General features: G+C 47.3%; 1 protein-coding gene across 6 annotated transcripts in view; it reads right to left on the reverse strand.

Moving 5' to 3' along the window:
- Positions 1-14,151, reverse strand: part of LOC116668142 (putative ankyrin repeat domain-containing protein 19) — a 36,780-nt gene extending 22,629 nt beyond the window's left edge. For 4 of the 6 annotated variants that reach the window (XM_032494752.1, XM_032494750.1, XM_032494749.1 and 1 more), the window contains exon 1: positions 13,840-14,151. The gene's annotated coding sequence lies outside the window, so the exon portion shown is untranslated. The remainder of the gene's footprint in view (positions 1-13,839) is intronic. The other 2 variants (XM_032494754.1, XM_032494748.1) reach the window with 1 other exon arrangement.
- Positions 14,152-17,205: the final 3,054 nt, after the last annotated feature.

Below are 17,205 nucleotides of genomic sequence, written 5' to 3' on the forward strand. Positions count from 1 at the left end.
TAACTGTAGTTTACACCACTTTTATGCAATACACCTCAGAACAGAGAAGGTAATATCACAAATGAAAAAAATGATACTACTGATCTTCAGACATTAAAAAGAAACTATTATGAATTAATTTGTGTTCAGAATTTGAAAATTTAAACAAAACGGGTAAATTCCTAGAAAAATATAATTTACTAAACTGATGTAAGAAATGGAAAACCTGCGTTGATTTTTAACCACTAAAGAAATTGAATAAACAGTCAAAAATCTTCCCACATGGAACACTCTCGGCCCAAACAGCCTCACTGGTTAAGTCCTAGCAATCATGTAAGGAAGGAGTATTTCCAACATTAAATCTCTTACGAAGAATAGAAGAGAAAAAACTTCTTCAGCTCACTGTATAAGGCTAACAAAGTTCTGATACCTAAATCCAACAGAAGAAAGAAAAGGAAAATTACAGATCCATCTTAATCGTGAACAGATACAAACATCCTAAATAAAAACAAAATCCAAAATATATAAAAAAAGATCAAGTTACAGTTACCCAGAGTTCAACACATAAAATTTACAACAAAAATATAAGCGAGAAAAAGGTAATAAAATTTACTCTTGAGAAAAAGTTAGCATACTAGAAATAGAGGACTTCCATAATAAAATTTATAGTAAATACCACACATATTAGAAATAAAAATTTATTAAATATTAACAATAGCACTATTGTGCTAAAAATATAAAGTTGTAAACCTAACAATCTAGAGATGAAAAATCTCCATAGAGAAAATTATACAACTTTATAGAAAGATAACTGAATAAAGGGTTATGCTAAGTGGTCACTGAATAGGAGACTCACAATGTGAAGATGTCAATTTAAATTGAAATTGAATGACACATTCAATGCAATCCCTAACAGAATTGTAAGGTTAAAACAGTTTTTGGGGTGAACTTGACAAGCTGATTCCAAAATGTGTTTGGAAGTATCAAAGGTCAAGAATAGCCAATACTCTCCTAAAGATATCAAGACTTATAATAAAGCAACAATATTTAGGACAGTGTGGTACCGATGTAGAGACGAAGATCAATCAAATATAACAGGGCCCAGAAAAACTGACCGAGCATGTAGACCCTTGATACACTCATGGTAAGGCCGCACTGCTGAGCGTGGGAAAAGGCAATCTTTCAACACAACTGCTGCTGGGAGAACCAGGCGTCCATATTTCCAAAAATTAGATGGACCTCCACCTCAAACTATATACAAAAGCTGCTTTCAGATGGATCTAAGAATTAAAGATGAAAAAAAAAAAAACTTCTAGATAATAAAGGAGGACTTCTCCTTTGACATGGAAACAAAACAATTATTTTGACTACTTGGGGGAAAAAAAAGCTTTTATTAAAAAGAACCATAAAAAAAAGCCACAGAGACGATATTTGCAACAGGTATCACTGACAGAAAGACTTAATATCCAGGTACATAAAGAACTCCTACAGATCAGTGAGGACAAGAGACATTCCACCAGAAAAATGGGCAGGAGACTTGAATCAGCACATCACAGAAAGGAAATTTAAATGGCCAACAAATATAACAAGGCCACCAATCTCATTAGTAATTAAGGATATGTGAATTTAAAATATAATGAAATAATGTATCATTACACATACACTAGATTGACAAGATGTTTAAATCAAGCAAGAATATAGAGCTAATGGCAGGGGGAGGGGGGCTGCCCTACTGAGCAGGTGGATTTGCCCCAGGCTCCCGTCCCCCAACACCTGGCTTGTGGGCAGCCTTTGCTGCCCCCAGTGGCGGGACACACATTTCCTAGTTTGCTTACTGGAGGCTGGTGAGATGTGGTCAGCTGGTAGCGGTCAGGTGGCCCCCGCACCCTGCCCACCTCCCAGGAGCAGGCAGACTGGGACACGTGGTCCTGCAACCTGGGGCAGCAGAGGCCACCCCCAAGCCAGGCCACAAGGGAGACTGGAGCAAAGAGGCCAGCTCCTCCAAGGCAGGCACCCTCCCTCAGCTGCCCCCTCCTCCCTGACTGCACCATGCCCACCTCCTGGGAGCTTGCTGACCTGGGGACATGCCTACAGTGAACTTGAGGCAGCAGAGGCCACCCCCAGGCCAGGGCACAGGGGAGATGGGAGCAAATGACTGGTTCGAAAGGGGCAGCCCCTCTCCTCCCGCCGCTGCTGCCACTGCTGCTACCATCCTCCCAGCCCCCTGACTGCACTGAGCCCATGGTCCTGCCAAAGTGGGTACAGAGGGAACATATTTCAACATAGTAAAAGCTATTTATAGCAAACCTATGGCCAGCGTAATACTCTACAGTGAAAAGCTGAAAGCCTTTCTGCTCAAATCTCGAACAAGACAAGGATGCCCTCTCTCACCAGCTCTATTCAATACAGTATCAAAAGTCCTAGTATAGCAATTAGACAACAAAAAGAAAGAAAAGGGATCCAAGGTGTAAGAGAAGAGGTAAAAGTGTCATTAATCCAAGGTGGAAGAGAAGAGGTAAAAGTGTCATTATATGCGGATGACATGGTACTATACACAGAAAACCCTAAAGGTTCCCCACAAAAACTGTAAGAGCTAATGAAAGAATTCAGCAAGGTAGCAGGACACAGCATCAACATGCAGAAATGAGTGGCATTCCTTTGCACGAAAGTAATAATCCCTTTAAAAACTACATCCAAAAACATAAAATACTTAGGAATAAATCTGACCAAGGAAGTGAAAGACATATGCGGAGACCTACAAAACACTGACTAAGGAAATTAAAGAGGACTTAAAGAAATGGAAAGATATCCCATGTTTTTGCATTGGAAGAATTAATACTGTTCAAATGGCCACACTGCCCAAACCAATCTACAGATTTAATGTGATCCCTATCAAATTACCCAGGACATTTTTCACAGAATTACAACAAATTATCTTCAAATTTATATGGAATCACAAAAGACCCAGAATTACCAAAGCATTACGGAAGAAAAAGAATGAAGATGGAAGAATAACCCTCCCAGACTTCAGACAATACGACAGAACTACAGCCAAAACAGCCTGGTATTGATACAAAAACAGACAAACCGATCAACGGAACAGAATAGAGAGCCCAGAAGTAAACCCACAAACTTTTGGTCAATTAATCTTTGACAAAGGAGGCAAGAAAATACAACGGAGTAAAGACAGTCTCTTCAGAAAATAGTGTAGGGAACACTGGACAGCTGCATGTAAATTAATGAAGTTAGAATATTCCTTCACACTATACACAAAAATAAATTCAAAATGGCTAAGACTTAAACATGTAGACAACACACTATAAACCTTAGAAGAAAACATAGGCAAAGCATTACCTGACATACATCTCAGCAATGTTCTCCTAGGGCAGTCTACCCAAGCAACAGAAGTAAAAGCAAAACTAAACACACGGGACCTAACTGAACTTACAAGCTTTTGCACAGCAAAGGAAACCATCAGCAAAACAAAATGACAACCTACAGAATGGGAGAAAATATCTGTAAATAATTCCACTGACGAAGGCTTAATTTCCAGAATACATAAACACCTCATAAAACTTAATAACAAAAAACAACCCAGTCCAAAAATGGGCAGATCTAAACAAGCATTTCTCCAATGAAGACTACAAACGGCCAATAGGTACATGAAAAAATGCTCAATATCACTAATGAGAGAAATGCAAATCAAAACTACAATGAGGTATCAGCTCACAAAGTCAGAATGGCCATCACTCAAAAGTTCATGAACTAAATGCAGAGGGTGTGGAGAAAAGGGAACCCTCTTACACTGCTGGTCAGAATGTAGTTTGGTGTAACCATTACGGAAATTCCTCAAAATACTAAAAACAGACTTACCCTATGATCCAGCAATCCCACTTCTTGGTATAAATCTAAAGGGTACTACAATGTGAAAAAAAAAATACCTGCACCCCAGTGTTCATAGCACCACTATATACAATAGCCAACACAATAAAGCAACAGATGACTGGATGAAGAAGTTGTGGTGTATTTATACAATGGAATACTACTCTGCCATAAAAAAGGATAAAATAACGCCATTTGCAGCAACACGAATGAACCTACAGATCATCATTCAAAGTGAAGTGAGCCAGAAAGAGAAAGAAAAATATCATATAATATCACTCATCTGCAATCTAAAAAAAAAAAAAAAAAGACACTAAGAACTTATCTACAAAACAGAAACAGGCTTGCAGACTTAGTAAACAATCTTATGGTTATCATGTGAAGGGGGTGGGAAGGGATATATTTGGGATTTTGAGATTTACAAATGTTAGCCACTACATATAAAAATTGATTTTAAAAAAAGTTTCTTCTGTATAGCAGAGAAACCTACGTTCAGTATCTGAAAATAACCTATAGTGGAAAAGCTGTTACAGCCACCAACTGAGGAAGCAAGATAAGAAAGGAGAGTTAGTTATCCTGGGCTAGAGCCGGGTCCTCAGAAAGTCCTTGCTCAACGCTGACGCTGCCCCCTGACTCCTGACTGCACTGCGCCCTCCTCCCAGAAAGCTGGTATGAAGACATGCGCCCTGAGAACCTGTGCTCACAGAGGCCATCCCCAGGACAGGCCCCGGGAAAGATGGGAGAAAGTCACCTGCTGGGGGAGGATAGCACCCCTCCCTGCCGCCGCCCTGTAACCACACCGCCCCTGCCTCCCAGGAGCCCACTGTCCTGGAAACAAGTGTCCTGCAAACCTGGGGCAGCGGCGGGAGAGGGGAGCTGCCCATGGAGAGTGGGTTGATTTGCCCCCATCTCCCCAGAGGCAGGGCCGGAGGGGGCGGCCTCTGCTGCCCCAGGTACGTCCTGAGGTCAGCCTGCTCCTGCGAGGAGGGCAGGCAGCGGCGGCAGAGGCGGGTTTAGGGGTCTGTCTATGCGAGTCCGTGGATTTGCTTCAAACTCCCCTGCGGCCTTGTCCTGGCCTCCACCTCTGCTGCCCAGGGTTCGCAGGACTCGGGTTACAGGTCGGCCTGCTCCTGGAAGGCGGGTGCTGTGCTGTCAGGGAGAGTGGGGGACGGAGGCAGAGGCTGCAGCACTGGGCTGCTTCGTGCGAGCGCGGGGATTTGCTCCCATTTACGTCTGTCGCTGCCGCCATGCCCGCACACTGACCGCACCGCACCTGCCTCTCAGGAAGAGGCCGCCCCCAGGACAGAACGCTGGGAAGACAGGAGCATATCAACAAGATACAAGAGGCAGACCTCCCTCCCTGCCGCCGATGCCACCGCCCCCGCACCCTGACAGCACCCCGTCGCCTCCCAGGAACAGGTTGACCACGAGAGGAGCACCCCGTGATCATGGGGAAGCACAGGCCGCCCCAGGCCGCGGGGCAATAGGGAACAAATCCAGAGGCTCGCATGGGGCAGCCCACACTCCACCGCGGCCCCGCGACGGCACCGCACCCGCCTCCCGGAAACAGGCCACGAATTGAGGGCCAGTCGGAGGTGCTCCGGGGCCGTCCTGCGCCCTCCCACCTCCCGGGGGTGCTCTACTTTCCCAAACACGAGTTCAACCCGCGGCGAAGACGCGGGTTCAGAGATTACTAACGGGGGGAGGGGGCACCATGAACCAACGCGGCGGACCGCACACACCTCAGGGTCCTAATGGGCCGCGCGGACCAGGCCTCACCCACGCACCCCTCCCTGGGCTCCTACCCAGTTGCGCATCCCAGGCCTCACCCGCAGGCTCCCGGACCTGCGCGCCCCCACCAGCGCCCCTTCACCTGCCCGGCGGTGGCAGCGGAGGCGACGGCAAGCGGTGGCCCAGTCCCCGGGCCGCCTTCCTCCTCGGGAGCTAGTCCAGGAGCGCTCGGCTCCCACCTGGCTTCCACAAGCTGTGACTGGGCTCCCGCATCCTCGTGTGCGCGCTCCTCCTCCTCCAGCAGGCAGACCGCACCCTCTGGCTGGGGCTCCTGATGTATAGGACCTGGCGAGTCGGGCCAGGTGGGGCGGGTCTCCATCACCAAAGCCCCCACTCTGGCATCGACCAGGTCCTGGAACTCAGCCAGAACCACCACTCGCCCCGGGTCAGCCCACACCCCCCAGCTCCACTCGCCCTGCCCTCCCACCCCGTTACTGTCCCCCCCCACCACCAGCCAGGCCCAGCCTCCCACCATACCCCTAAGACAGAGCTCCTTCTCACACTGAGGTCCCGGTCCCCACTCCCCAGCCTGCTAGATACTAAGGTATGGCCCCCACACCCCAAGCTCACCCCTCATGCCTCACCAGGACCCCCAACATCCCAAAATGGCCACTGTCTCCCCATCAGCTTGGTCAATTCCACTCCGACCAGACCCCACTCCACAGACTGTCCCCCGTCACGGCGGGATTCCCCCCCCTCCAAGTGCACCCGTACCTGGAGCTGACCCCCCTCACCCCCGGGTAGGGCAGGGAAGTCCGTGCTCCGGTCACTATAGGACTGCCCCCAGCGAGGGATCCGGTACAGCTAGTGTCAGACACTACAGGGCTCCGCTGGCCTGGCTGAAGGCGGTTCCAATTCCCGAGCACCATGATCCTGGCCCTCTGTGGCTTGTCTAAGATGGCGGGTCAGGGTGGTCCCTGGTTGCCCATCCCTGGCCTGTGGGCCTTGGATGGTTGATGGCCCAGATGGTGATCAGAACCCCTAGAGTGGAAGCACTGGGCACACGGATATGCAGCGGTGGCAGGGGGTGGGGGGTGCAACTGAGCCCGGGGGATAGACAGCAGGCGGTGGGGGCTGTATGCATGAGGCTGTGTGCCTGGCCTGGGCTCAGCCCAGGTGGCTTCAGGGACCGTGTTCATTCACCCTGGGACAGAGGGAAGAGGGACGGGAGATTTAAAAGTGCCCATGTTAGGAGCCCACAGCTGGAGAGCCAAGCAGGCAGCTGTGCTGGCCTGGCCACCTTGGAACCTGCCATGACACTGGTCCCTTGCATCCCGAGAGACTGCTGACTGGCCAATGAGACTTCCCCTGCCCTCCTCACCCTCATATAGTTTACAGGCAATTGAAGGGACTTTGACAGGTCATTTTAATCACCTGTAATTGTTACTTTGTGGGAGATCAGGTCCAAGTTACAGTGAACCTGGCAGGGCTCCTGCCCCAACCCCAGCCTTGGGCAGAGGAGGACCCACCCACACACATCCTCTTACCTCTCACCAAAAGGCACTGTAGTAGAAAAGCACACACCAGACTTCATATTAGATCTGTTCCTTTTCCTTTAACCCTGTGCCCTGTTTTCTAGGCTTAGTCTTGCCAGCTCTGCACCTTTTGTAAAACAATGTTGCCTTTAGCCTGAAATAGACAGCAGAGCCTATTCTTGGAGCTCTGACCTTTAAGGATGTTAGCACTTCTGCACTCCTATAAAGATAACAAGTTGTAGAAGAGGAAACAACCTTTGTTTTGTTGGGGGTTTTACAGGGGCACCGTGACCTGTCCCACGTGGACAGCGGCAAAAAATTTCCAGATAATCTGTTCTGAAGTCAGTGTGTGGTGGGTTCTTGGGTGTTTACTGTTAGGCTGCATAACTCACATGTTACATGTGTATCTATCCAATATTACATAAATTATAAAGAATGCCACCCAGTTTGGCTGCCACCCCCACACTGCCAGAGACAGGAACGCAGAAGAGCCCTAAAAGCAACCTAAAGCCCCTCCCCTGCCTAAACTACTTTGCCCTCCCCTCCTTCCTGCCCCCAGCCCCGAACAGCAGGCCTCAGCCCAACACAAGAGCAGGGGAAGCAGCACTGGGGTAAGTCTGAGGTCAGCGGGAGACATCTCATGACCACCCCCACCTCACTGTGCCACCTTAGAGAGGTCCATCCTTATCACATGACTCCACCTGGGCCTCAGGTGCCCAGACCAGTGCTGGACACTGGCCCAAGCTGGATCATATTCTCTGCCCCAGGAGTCAGAGTGCTCTGGGCAGCTAGGGTCAGCGCTCTTCTGCCAAGTGCATGGGGATGTGGTAAAAGTGAACAGAGAGAAAAAAAAAAAGCTGTGCAGAGATGCAGGATGCAAGATTTTGTAAATGTAAACAGGGAGAGGAGTCGCTGCCTTGGTCATTTTTAGTTCCTGGTTACATCCATACCTGAAACTGTAACTGCTCTTCCTGTCCCTGCAACATCATGAGAAACATCCCTGGATCTTAATCACAAACCCCTCAGTTTCTACAGCCCATTTTCTACAAGTCGAGCCTGAAACACTCTAGCACCCTTCCCTACCTTTCACTCAGCTAGCTCCAAGTCATTCTCCAGGTCCCAGCTTAAACAGCACTTCTTCCAGGAAACCCTCCCGGACTACTCCGCAAAAACTTTGCTCCACTTTTTATGGGTATAAAAGGGAGCACTCTGCACCTCACCATATTTCGTAAATGTGATTGCTTTCCCGTTGGACTGTAAACACCAAAGTGTAAAAACCACTTCAATCCTATTGCTTAGCACGTAAGTCACGTACACAGTAACGTTACTAAATGGATCAAAATCAAGAAACTGGTGGAGGACATAGAAGGAGTGAGAATGATGAACACCCTTCTGATAAAAATGAAGCTGCTTTGACCCTACCTTCCTCATCCCTTCCAAGTTGCTGGTTCCTCCCTCCTCCATCGCCACAACAGGCCCAAGCTGGTCATGACAAACATCATTTTATACTTTGGTGCCAACACATTCAGGAACCCAGGCTGCAGGAAGCACGTTTCCAGGTAACTCGCTGTAGCACAGGAAAGTCTACAGTAGTTCAGGGGCAAAAAATTACACGTTTTAAGTCTAGACAAATCTCAGTTCTGCTGTACATTTACTGACTCTCAACTCTAGACAAGTTATCTAAGGCCCAGTTTCCTTATCTGTAAGTAAAAAAATAATACCTCAAAGATGAGGATGAAAATGACTGAAACCACAGCACGTAAGGCAAGCTTGCAACTAACGCTAGTCAGCTGGTCACAGTGAGGTCCACGCAGATCTCACCCCTAGACCCCACCCCCAGCTCCCACCAGCCACGGCCGGCTTCAGAGCCCAGAGCCTGCCCTAAGACTGTGTACCTGAGAGAGAACTTGGAGAACATCTATGCTGTTGGCTTTCCAATGTATGGGAGCCCTAAGAAGTGAAAGAGAAAAGAGAAGCAAAAAGGAAGAAAGAGCATCTCAGGGTCAGGCAGGGGGGCGAGCAGAGCAGGCTGGACTTGGGGTCGGGTACCTCGAGACGTCTGTTGGGGAATTTGGTTGTTTTCTACTTAGGTACATTACCGCAAGCAAGGCGAGGAATAAACTATACAGAGTTCCTGGAAAACTCAACTTCGATGTTTTTCAAAACAACCTTTGTATTAATGCCTGAGAACTGAGAACATACAAATTAAATCGAGCAGAATGGCTTATCAATTATAGCCAACCACCAGAAGCACATTATTAGCGATGTTACTAATATCAAAATGACTTCTGTTTGCATTTTGCTTGCACTCAAAACTGTTCAGAAACTCTGGATGTTCCGTTGCTCATGTGAGATGGTCTCCTCACATCTTTGAGCTCCAAAAACCATACAAGAGACTTCTTTATTAAAGTTACATTAACAGTTAAACCAGCACAACTAGGAATCTGGTCTGGAACGTCTGTAGATGATTTATAGTACTGCTGGTCCTCTCTTTCAAACAGGTGGTACCAACACCCAGCAAAATTCCAGGGAGGAACGGAGGGTATTAAGGACAAGGTCATGGAGGAGATGAATCTCGGAGGGAGGCAGGACCTGCCCAGGGCCCAGCCATTCTTGGAGACGGGCTGGAGGGAAACACCACTGGCATTTGAACAGGACGCTCCTCCGGTGCAGGGGCTGACTGCCGTGTGCGCACTGCGTGCAGGTCATTGGGCACGTCCACCTCCACAACATACACTCCGAAGGCCATTAACACCTCTAATCAATGTAACAACAAAAAGCAAACCAAAATCCACATACATGTCAAAATGCCCCTGGAGACGGGGGGAAAATCACACCCACTGAGTACCCCTACGTAACCAGAAAGAAGAGAGAACAAGCACAGAGGGTAGGAAGTCAAAGAGAGACAATGAGGGAAACAAAATTTGATGAGGAGCCAGCAGACAAAGGGCATCCTTCAGTGGTTTTCACCTACCAACTCAAGTCCCAGGTCCTTAGAAAACAAAGACCTTCAGAACTTGATCCTGCCCATCCCAGCTGCCTCCCCTCCAGCCCTCTCCCCAAGGCGCCCACCCACACCCCCACTTCCCAGACAACTCCTGGTTTCCCTGACCGGATGTGCCGCGCTTAGACCTCTGTGCCCTGGCATGTGCATTCTGCTCTACTTGGAGAGCATGTCTCAAGGCAAACTCCCAGTCATACTTCCACACCCAGTGCCAAGGTTCGTGAAGCCAGACACAGGCGGCCCTATGCCACCCCACCCTTCCGTGCTCCCGCCCAACTGCACCCCGCTGTCTGCGGCAGGAACTACTGAAGGGCAGGCGCCCCCTTGAGTCCTCGCAGGGAATTGGAGCTCAATGAATTCTAAGTAAATGACCTGGCATGAAAGGTTTCTGTAAAAGGCTAACAAAGCAAATCACACAGAAAGCAGACAATAGATATATTCTACTATTGAAAGCATGTATTTTCTCAACTGATTTTTGGTTGAGCATCACTTAGGAACCAGGCAGAGATGCTCTACCACTTCTTAGCTGCGTATCTGTGGGCAAATTAAGTAACTTCGCTGTGTCTCAAATTTCCACTTACTGAAAGGAAACACCCCTGCAGTGTGGGTAAGAGGACTAATTGATATCTGCTTTTAAAAAAAAGTGACGGAAAGCGCTGACTAAACAGTCAATTCTGACTGGCCTGCCGTCATCACAGACATCTTAACAGGATCAGATACAGTACCATCAGGAATGTGAGCACAACGGAATTTTGGTTAAAACTATGTTTTTAGGAGAGCTGAACGTCAACAAACCCAACAGCTTGCCCTCTCGCTGCGCTGTGCTCTCTACAGTCCTCAGAACCAATCCCCAGTGACCACTATGACCCCTGGCTCCGCTGACAATGTGGACTCCCAGGTCTCTGGTCTCCGACCACACCTCCTCTTCCTCTAGCTTGCCTGCTATGGACACCTAAAGTCAAGCATTCCTTCAGCTCAGCTCACACATTTTTTTCTCATCTTGTCCCCTCTCAAGGCTTCAGTTAGGATCACTATGGAGATGACCTCACAACCTCTCAATCACATTCAGAACATGTTTCAAGCTGAATTTATCCAACATAGATACTTAATTAGATGATGAAACATACAGCTTCACTTCTCTCTTTCATACAATTTTTTCCTTTTTTCCCAAGTCTTACACATCTCACCAGTCCTCAGCTTTCTCTTCCTTTTCCCACCTCTTAAAACTACTTGCTTGCCAAGGTTCCGTCTTTGGTCTTTTGTTCTGTCTCTCTGCTTCTTAATCTCTCTGGGATAATGAACACTTTGAAAATGTCCTAAAAGCTACAGATTCTCTACTAAGAAGATAAACACGCAGAATATATGCATGCAATTTCACCTAACCAGTGATCTCAAATAAGAATCTCTGTTCATCCACACCAGACTACCACTTACACAAATTTTCATCTCCAGATTCTACGTCCCTCTTATTTTCAGGATGCCTTCTGGATATAGCCTAAAGGGTCAACAGCATCCTAAACTTAATGAGTCCAAACCAGAACTCATTATTTCTCCTTACAAACTTCTTCTGCGTACAGTATTCCTCCTCTAATAATGGCACCACCATGCCCCTAAGCTAGAAGCCTTGGAATTAACAACCTTCCCCATACCACATCACCAGGTCCTGGCTCAGAATCTCTCCCAATCCAAATTCCTCTTCAGCCTCTTACCCTGTAACACCTCATTATCCTTTGCTTCATTCCATACCTGCCATGATCAAAAGTCCACCACTCCTCTGACAAGAGCCCGTTACTGACTCTAACAGCTCCATCTTCCACGCCACTACATCACTTCACCTCTAGAAGGTCACGTAGCCTGATTCCCCATCTCAGTTTTCTCCTGCTGTCACTGACAGCATTTGTGATCTAGATTCTCCCAGAATTTCAAAACTATTCATGTGCCTGCCTCTTCTCAAAAGCGTTCATTCGTCAAAGGGCCCAAGGACGGGATGGGCAATACCCAGCCTCTCACCATGAGACCTGGTGACTTGCACACTTACCAGCACGTGAACAGGAATCTGACCTACGGCAGAGACGAGATGCTGTGGGCAGTAACATCTCTCCGTTACCTTCTAGGACCTTATTTCCTTTAGGCCTGACCTAATTTAATTTCTCCTATGGCTCCTAAGCCTCTGCGTTAAAGTGAATTTTCACAACTGTATACTGTGAGGCCCTCTGTTCCTTAAGAGAATGAAAACATTCAAGTCTTTTATTTTTTTAATCAACTTTAACTATACTGTGTACCGAGCCAGCATACTTAGCAAAACATTCCCTCTATACATTTCTAAACTTATGACTACTTCTGAAATAATGACGTTACTGATATAAATTTGCTTGGAAGAGTAAAATACGCTAAAATTCCAAATTTACTGATAACACTAATTAAGGAAAATAGGAAGTAATGAAAAGGGCTCCGGCCTCAGAAACCGGATCTCAGTCTATAGTCTCAAGTCTGACTCTTTAGTTGTGAGACCTTAGGAACTGGCTTCACCTGGAAACACTTTCTCTTCTGAAAGGGAGAGAGCACTGCCCTTCCCTCCCTGCAAGGTGGCTGTTCAGGTAACATGAGGTAACAGTACCTAGCACAGTACCTGACACGAAGTGTTCAGAAATAGTTTGCTTCCTTCATTTAACACAAAGGACACACTCACATGGAGAAGTTTAGGTGTAAGGGAGCCTACACTTCCACAACTCTGCCAGCACTAAATACGGCGTGTAGCTCGTTCTAATAAAACAACAACACCGTCACCCCCATTCCACGAGCGCTTCTAAGGGATCTGGAGCCAGACAAGGGAGCCCGCACGTGGTTCTGCAAGAACTCCATCAGGGCTGCATACACACTGAGCACTAAAGCAGTAACAGGGAAAGTCCACAGTCATTGTGCGAAAACGCATGACTGCCTTTATGCTAGTACTGGAGCTCACGCGGGGTAAAAGGGGGGAAAGTCAAATTAGGCCCAACTCCAAACGACTCCTGAAGAAATCAACACAGCGATGCTGACTTACCTTTCTTGAAACGCCAACAGTACCACCCCAAAATCCATTTAAAAACTTCAAGATTGAAACATTCCACACCAACACTGGTGCCGCTTCGTGCGGTTTAGAAAGCCTGTGCAGGAGAGCACCCCTGGCAGCAGGGAAGGTGCTGAACCAAAGCCGTTTGCGGTAAACGCACACGAGGGGGGCAAACAAGATGATGATGATTTAGGGGATGGGCACACATGCCGCTGTGAAACCCTTTCCAGACCAGTCCGCCGCCATGAGCATCTTAAGGAATTCGCGGCTTCACAATTCGACGTCAAGGGAAGGTCGCGCGGCCAGCACAAGGAGGTGAGGAGAGCCCGTTCCCGTCCTAGGGGTCCCTGAGTGCCGGGTTCCCGGCCTCCACCTTCCCCGCACGGGCCCCTCCCCCACTCCCCGCGCCCCGCGACGGCCGCCCGGGACAGGGCCCTCCCGCGAAGCGCCGCGAGCAACGCCCCAGTCCGAGCGGCCCGGCCCCGCCCGACACCCCCGGCGCGCGGACGGCGGGGCAGCCCCTCCGGGGTCGGGGCCGGGCTCGGGGTTGGGGTTGGGGTCTCGCGGCCGGGTCCGACGCCGCAGCTGCGCCCGCCGAGGCCGGGCGGGGGCCCGCGCGGGCGGGCGCGGCCGGCACCCGGGGCGCGGACACTCACCACACGACGCCGTGGGAGCCCTCGCCGAGGTAGCAGGTTGCTGGAGCGCGGCCCCCCGTCGCACACCTGCCCGCGGACCGCCTCGGGGCGCGCGCCCGCCGCCGCCGCGCCGGGCACTGAGCTCCGCGGCCACCGCTCGGCCAGCGCCGCGCTTCCCGGAGACACCGCGCCGCCGCCGCTGTGGAAGGGAGCAGGACCAGCAGCGCTCGAGAGACCTGACGAGCCGCCGTCAGCTCGACCAACTGCCGCCTGCCTGCCTGCCTGCCGAACTGCCCGTTGGGCGGGCGGAGGGAGGGGCGCCGCTGAGGAGGGCGCTGGGGCGGGGCCGGAGCCGCAGAGTGCGGCGCGCGCGAGGATTGGCTCCCGTGGCCCCGGGGGCGGGGCTGCGTGCTAAGGGAGGAGACACGTGTGTGTAAACTAGTGTCCCCTGAGATTTGAGAAAGAAAGAGTGGGTCCATTACAGAATATTGAATATAGTTCCCTGTGCTACAGAGAAACCTCTTTCTTCCCACCCTTTTTTCTTCCTTCGCTCTCAACATCATCTCCTGCCTGCCCTTTCCTTCTTTCCTGATGTCATAGCCCAGTGCAAGTGGAGGAGAAGGAGGCAAGCAGTTCACAACTCTCTGTAGCATGATCAGAGGAGGACGCTCCGAGGTGGAGACATTTAAGCCCAGATCTGAAGGGTCAGAAGGAACCAGCCAAGTGTGGGGTGTAAGGGACAGAGAATTGCAGGTGTACAGAATGGAAAGACAACCGTGGATGCACTCCAAGAGATAGCAAATGGGGGAGGGGGAAATGGCAGATGAGGTTATAGAGGGGCCAAAGCCGGGAAAGGCCATGGAAAACCTCACCTGAACTGTCCGGGGAGGCGGGTGTGTTCCATGGCTTAATGAGGAAAAAAAAAAAAAAGAAGAAGGAAGGAAGGAAGAGAGAGAAGAAGAAGAGAAGGAAGGAAGAGAGAGAGAGAGAAAGCGAGCAAGCAAACAAAGCAAGCAAGCAGAACCAAGATGAGTCCTGAGGCTGAGAAGGTGAGTGAATGAGAAATGGAGAAGCTGGATGAGCCTGAAAGTCTACACCTAGATTTTGGACCCTGTCAGCCTCCTCTTCCCACATACTTATTAGTTCATGTAAGTGGAGCTATTTCTGCAGCACCAAGGCCTAGTTCACTTCAAACAGCGCCAGACAGTTTTCAGTGTCTCTACAACTTTGTTAGGGCTGCCAGAAAAGGCACTGCAAACTGGGTGGCTTAAAGAACAGAAGTGTGAGATGTGCAAATAGTAACTACTGTATATAAAATAGATTAAAACTTTCCCGTGAGTTTTATGATTGTTCATTTGAAAATGATGTGTTTTCTCCTCCTCTGGGTACTATTAAAAATTTCTCCTTGATTTTGATTTTAGCATCTTGTCTATGATGCATTTATGTTTTTTTCTTTTATTTTTTGTCCTTGAGATTTATAGAGATTCTGAATGTTTTGCTTGACCACTTCTCTGAGATAAGAAAACTCTCAGATATTGTTTCTTCAAATACTAGCTCTATCTCTATCCCACTTTTCTCTCACTCTTCCTCCCTCCTGCTTCTCCTCCACCTCTCCCCTTCTCCTTATCTATCTCTCACTCTCTCTTTGCATGTTACTTCAATAGTATACATATACGTTAGTGACTTCATTGCATGCTTATGTGTTACTTATGTTCCTTTTATGTTCTTATCTGTTTTCCATTTTTCTTTGTTTCAATAATTATTTTATATTGGTTTATCTTTCAGATCACTAATTGTCTTTTATGCATTGTCTGTAGTTTTACTTATTGTATTTTTACAAATTTCTAATTGAACAATTTTGTACACGAAGCATTGTAATCATATTTCACTTGAAGTCAGTGACTGATAACTCCAACATATAAGACATATTTGGATCTGTTTCTATTGTCTTTTTTTTCATAATTTCCTAATATTTTGGCCTGGCTCCAGGCATGCCTGATAATTTCTTATTTAATGTTGGATACTGCTTATAAAAATACATGCAGAGGAACTGGAAAACATCATACTGCTCCACAGAGGATTTAATTTTCTTTTGTCAGGAAGATAACGGCAGACAGATCTTCTGATCCAGTCAAGACTGGTCCATTTTTATACTTTTCCTACTCCAGGGATATAGCCTCCTGGTTGCAAGGGTAAGATTGTGTCTTCTTATTTTTCTGGGCCATAGCTGTAAGTGGCCATTAGTCTTAACAGTTTTAGCCTTCTCTTGCTCTGGCTCACAGAATGAAGTTGGTTCTAACTTCTTTTCTTCAGGAATAGTCCTCCAAGTCACCCTTCCCACATGTGGAGAGTGATGTCTGCTCACAACCCTGGAACGCTGCTGGCCAGTGTCCCTAGCCTCGCTCATGATATCTCCTGTTTCTGGGACATGAATAAGGGTATCTTCTTTTCTTGGCAATATCTTCCTGATTTTTCCTCTGTGTATTTTATATGTCATTACTCTGTATTTTTAGTAAATACGTGGTCAATGATGTTTTGTACATTTATTTTCCTACTCCACCCCCTTTCTGATCTTCTACACTTTGGGGATGAATTCAGATATAATTTACATTAAGTTTATGTATGATTATTCATGATTTATATTATACCATTAAATAATACCTTTTAATAATATATTTATATAAGCAAAATACTAGCAAACAAAATTCAATGGCATATTAAAAAGATAGTGTACCATAATCAAGTAAAATCTGTCCCTGGGTTTCAAGGATAGTTCAACATATGCAAATCAATCAATGTGATGTGCCATATTAAAAAAATGAAGGCTAAAAACTATACAATCATCTCATTAGATGCAGAAAAAGTGTTTAACAAAATGTAAAACCCTTTGATGATAACTCTCAACAAATTAGGTATAGAAGAAAAGTACCTCAACAAAATAAAAGTTGTATATGACAAGTTCACAGCTAACATTATGCTCAATGTTGAAAAACTGAAAGGTTTGCCTCCAAGAGCTGGAAGAAGGCAAGGATGTCCATTTTTACTATCCAACATAGTACTGGAAGTCACAGCCAGAACAATTAGGCAAGAAAAAAATAAAAGGCCTCTAAGTTAGAAAATAAGTAAAATTACCTCTGTTTGCAAATGACAAGACCTTATATGTAGAAGACTCTAATGACTACACACACACACACAAACACACACACATGCCAACACACACCAACACACAAAAACCTATTGAGACTAATAAACAAATTCAGTAAAATTCCATGACACAAAATCCATATTTATAAATCAGTTGAGTTTCTATACACCAAACTATGCAAAAATGAAATTACAGAAACAACCTAATTTATTACAGCATCAAAAAGAATAAAATATTTAGAA

The sequence above is a fragment of the Camelus ferus genome, chromosome 13 (genome assembly GCF_009834535.1).
Source record: "Camelus ferus isolate YT-003-E chromosome 13, BCGSAC_Cfer_1.0, whole genome shotgun sequence".
NCBI classification, from domain to species: Eukaryota; Metazoa; Chordata; class Mammalia; order Artiodactyla; family Camelidae; genus Camelus; species Camelus ferus.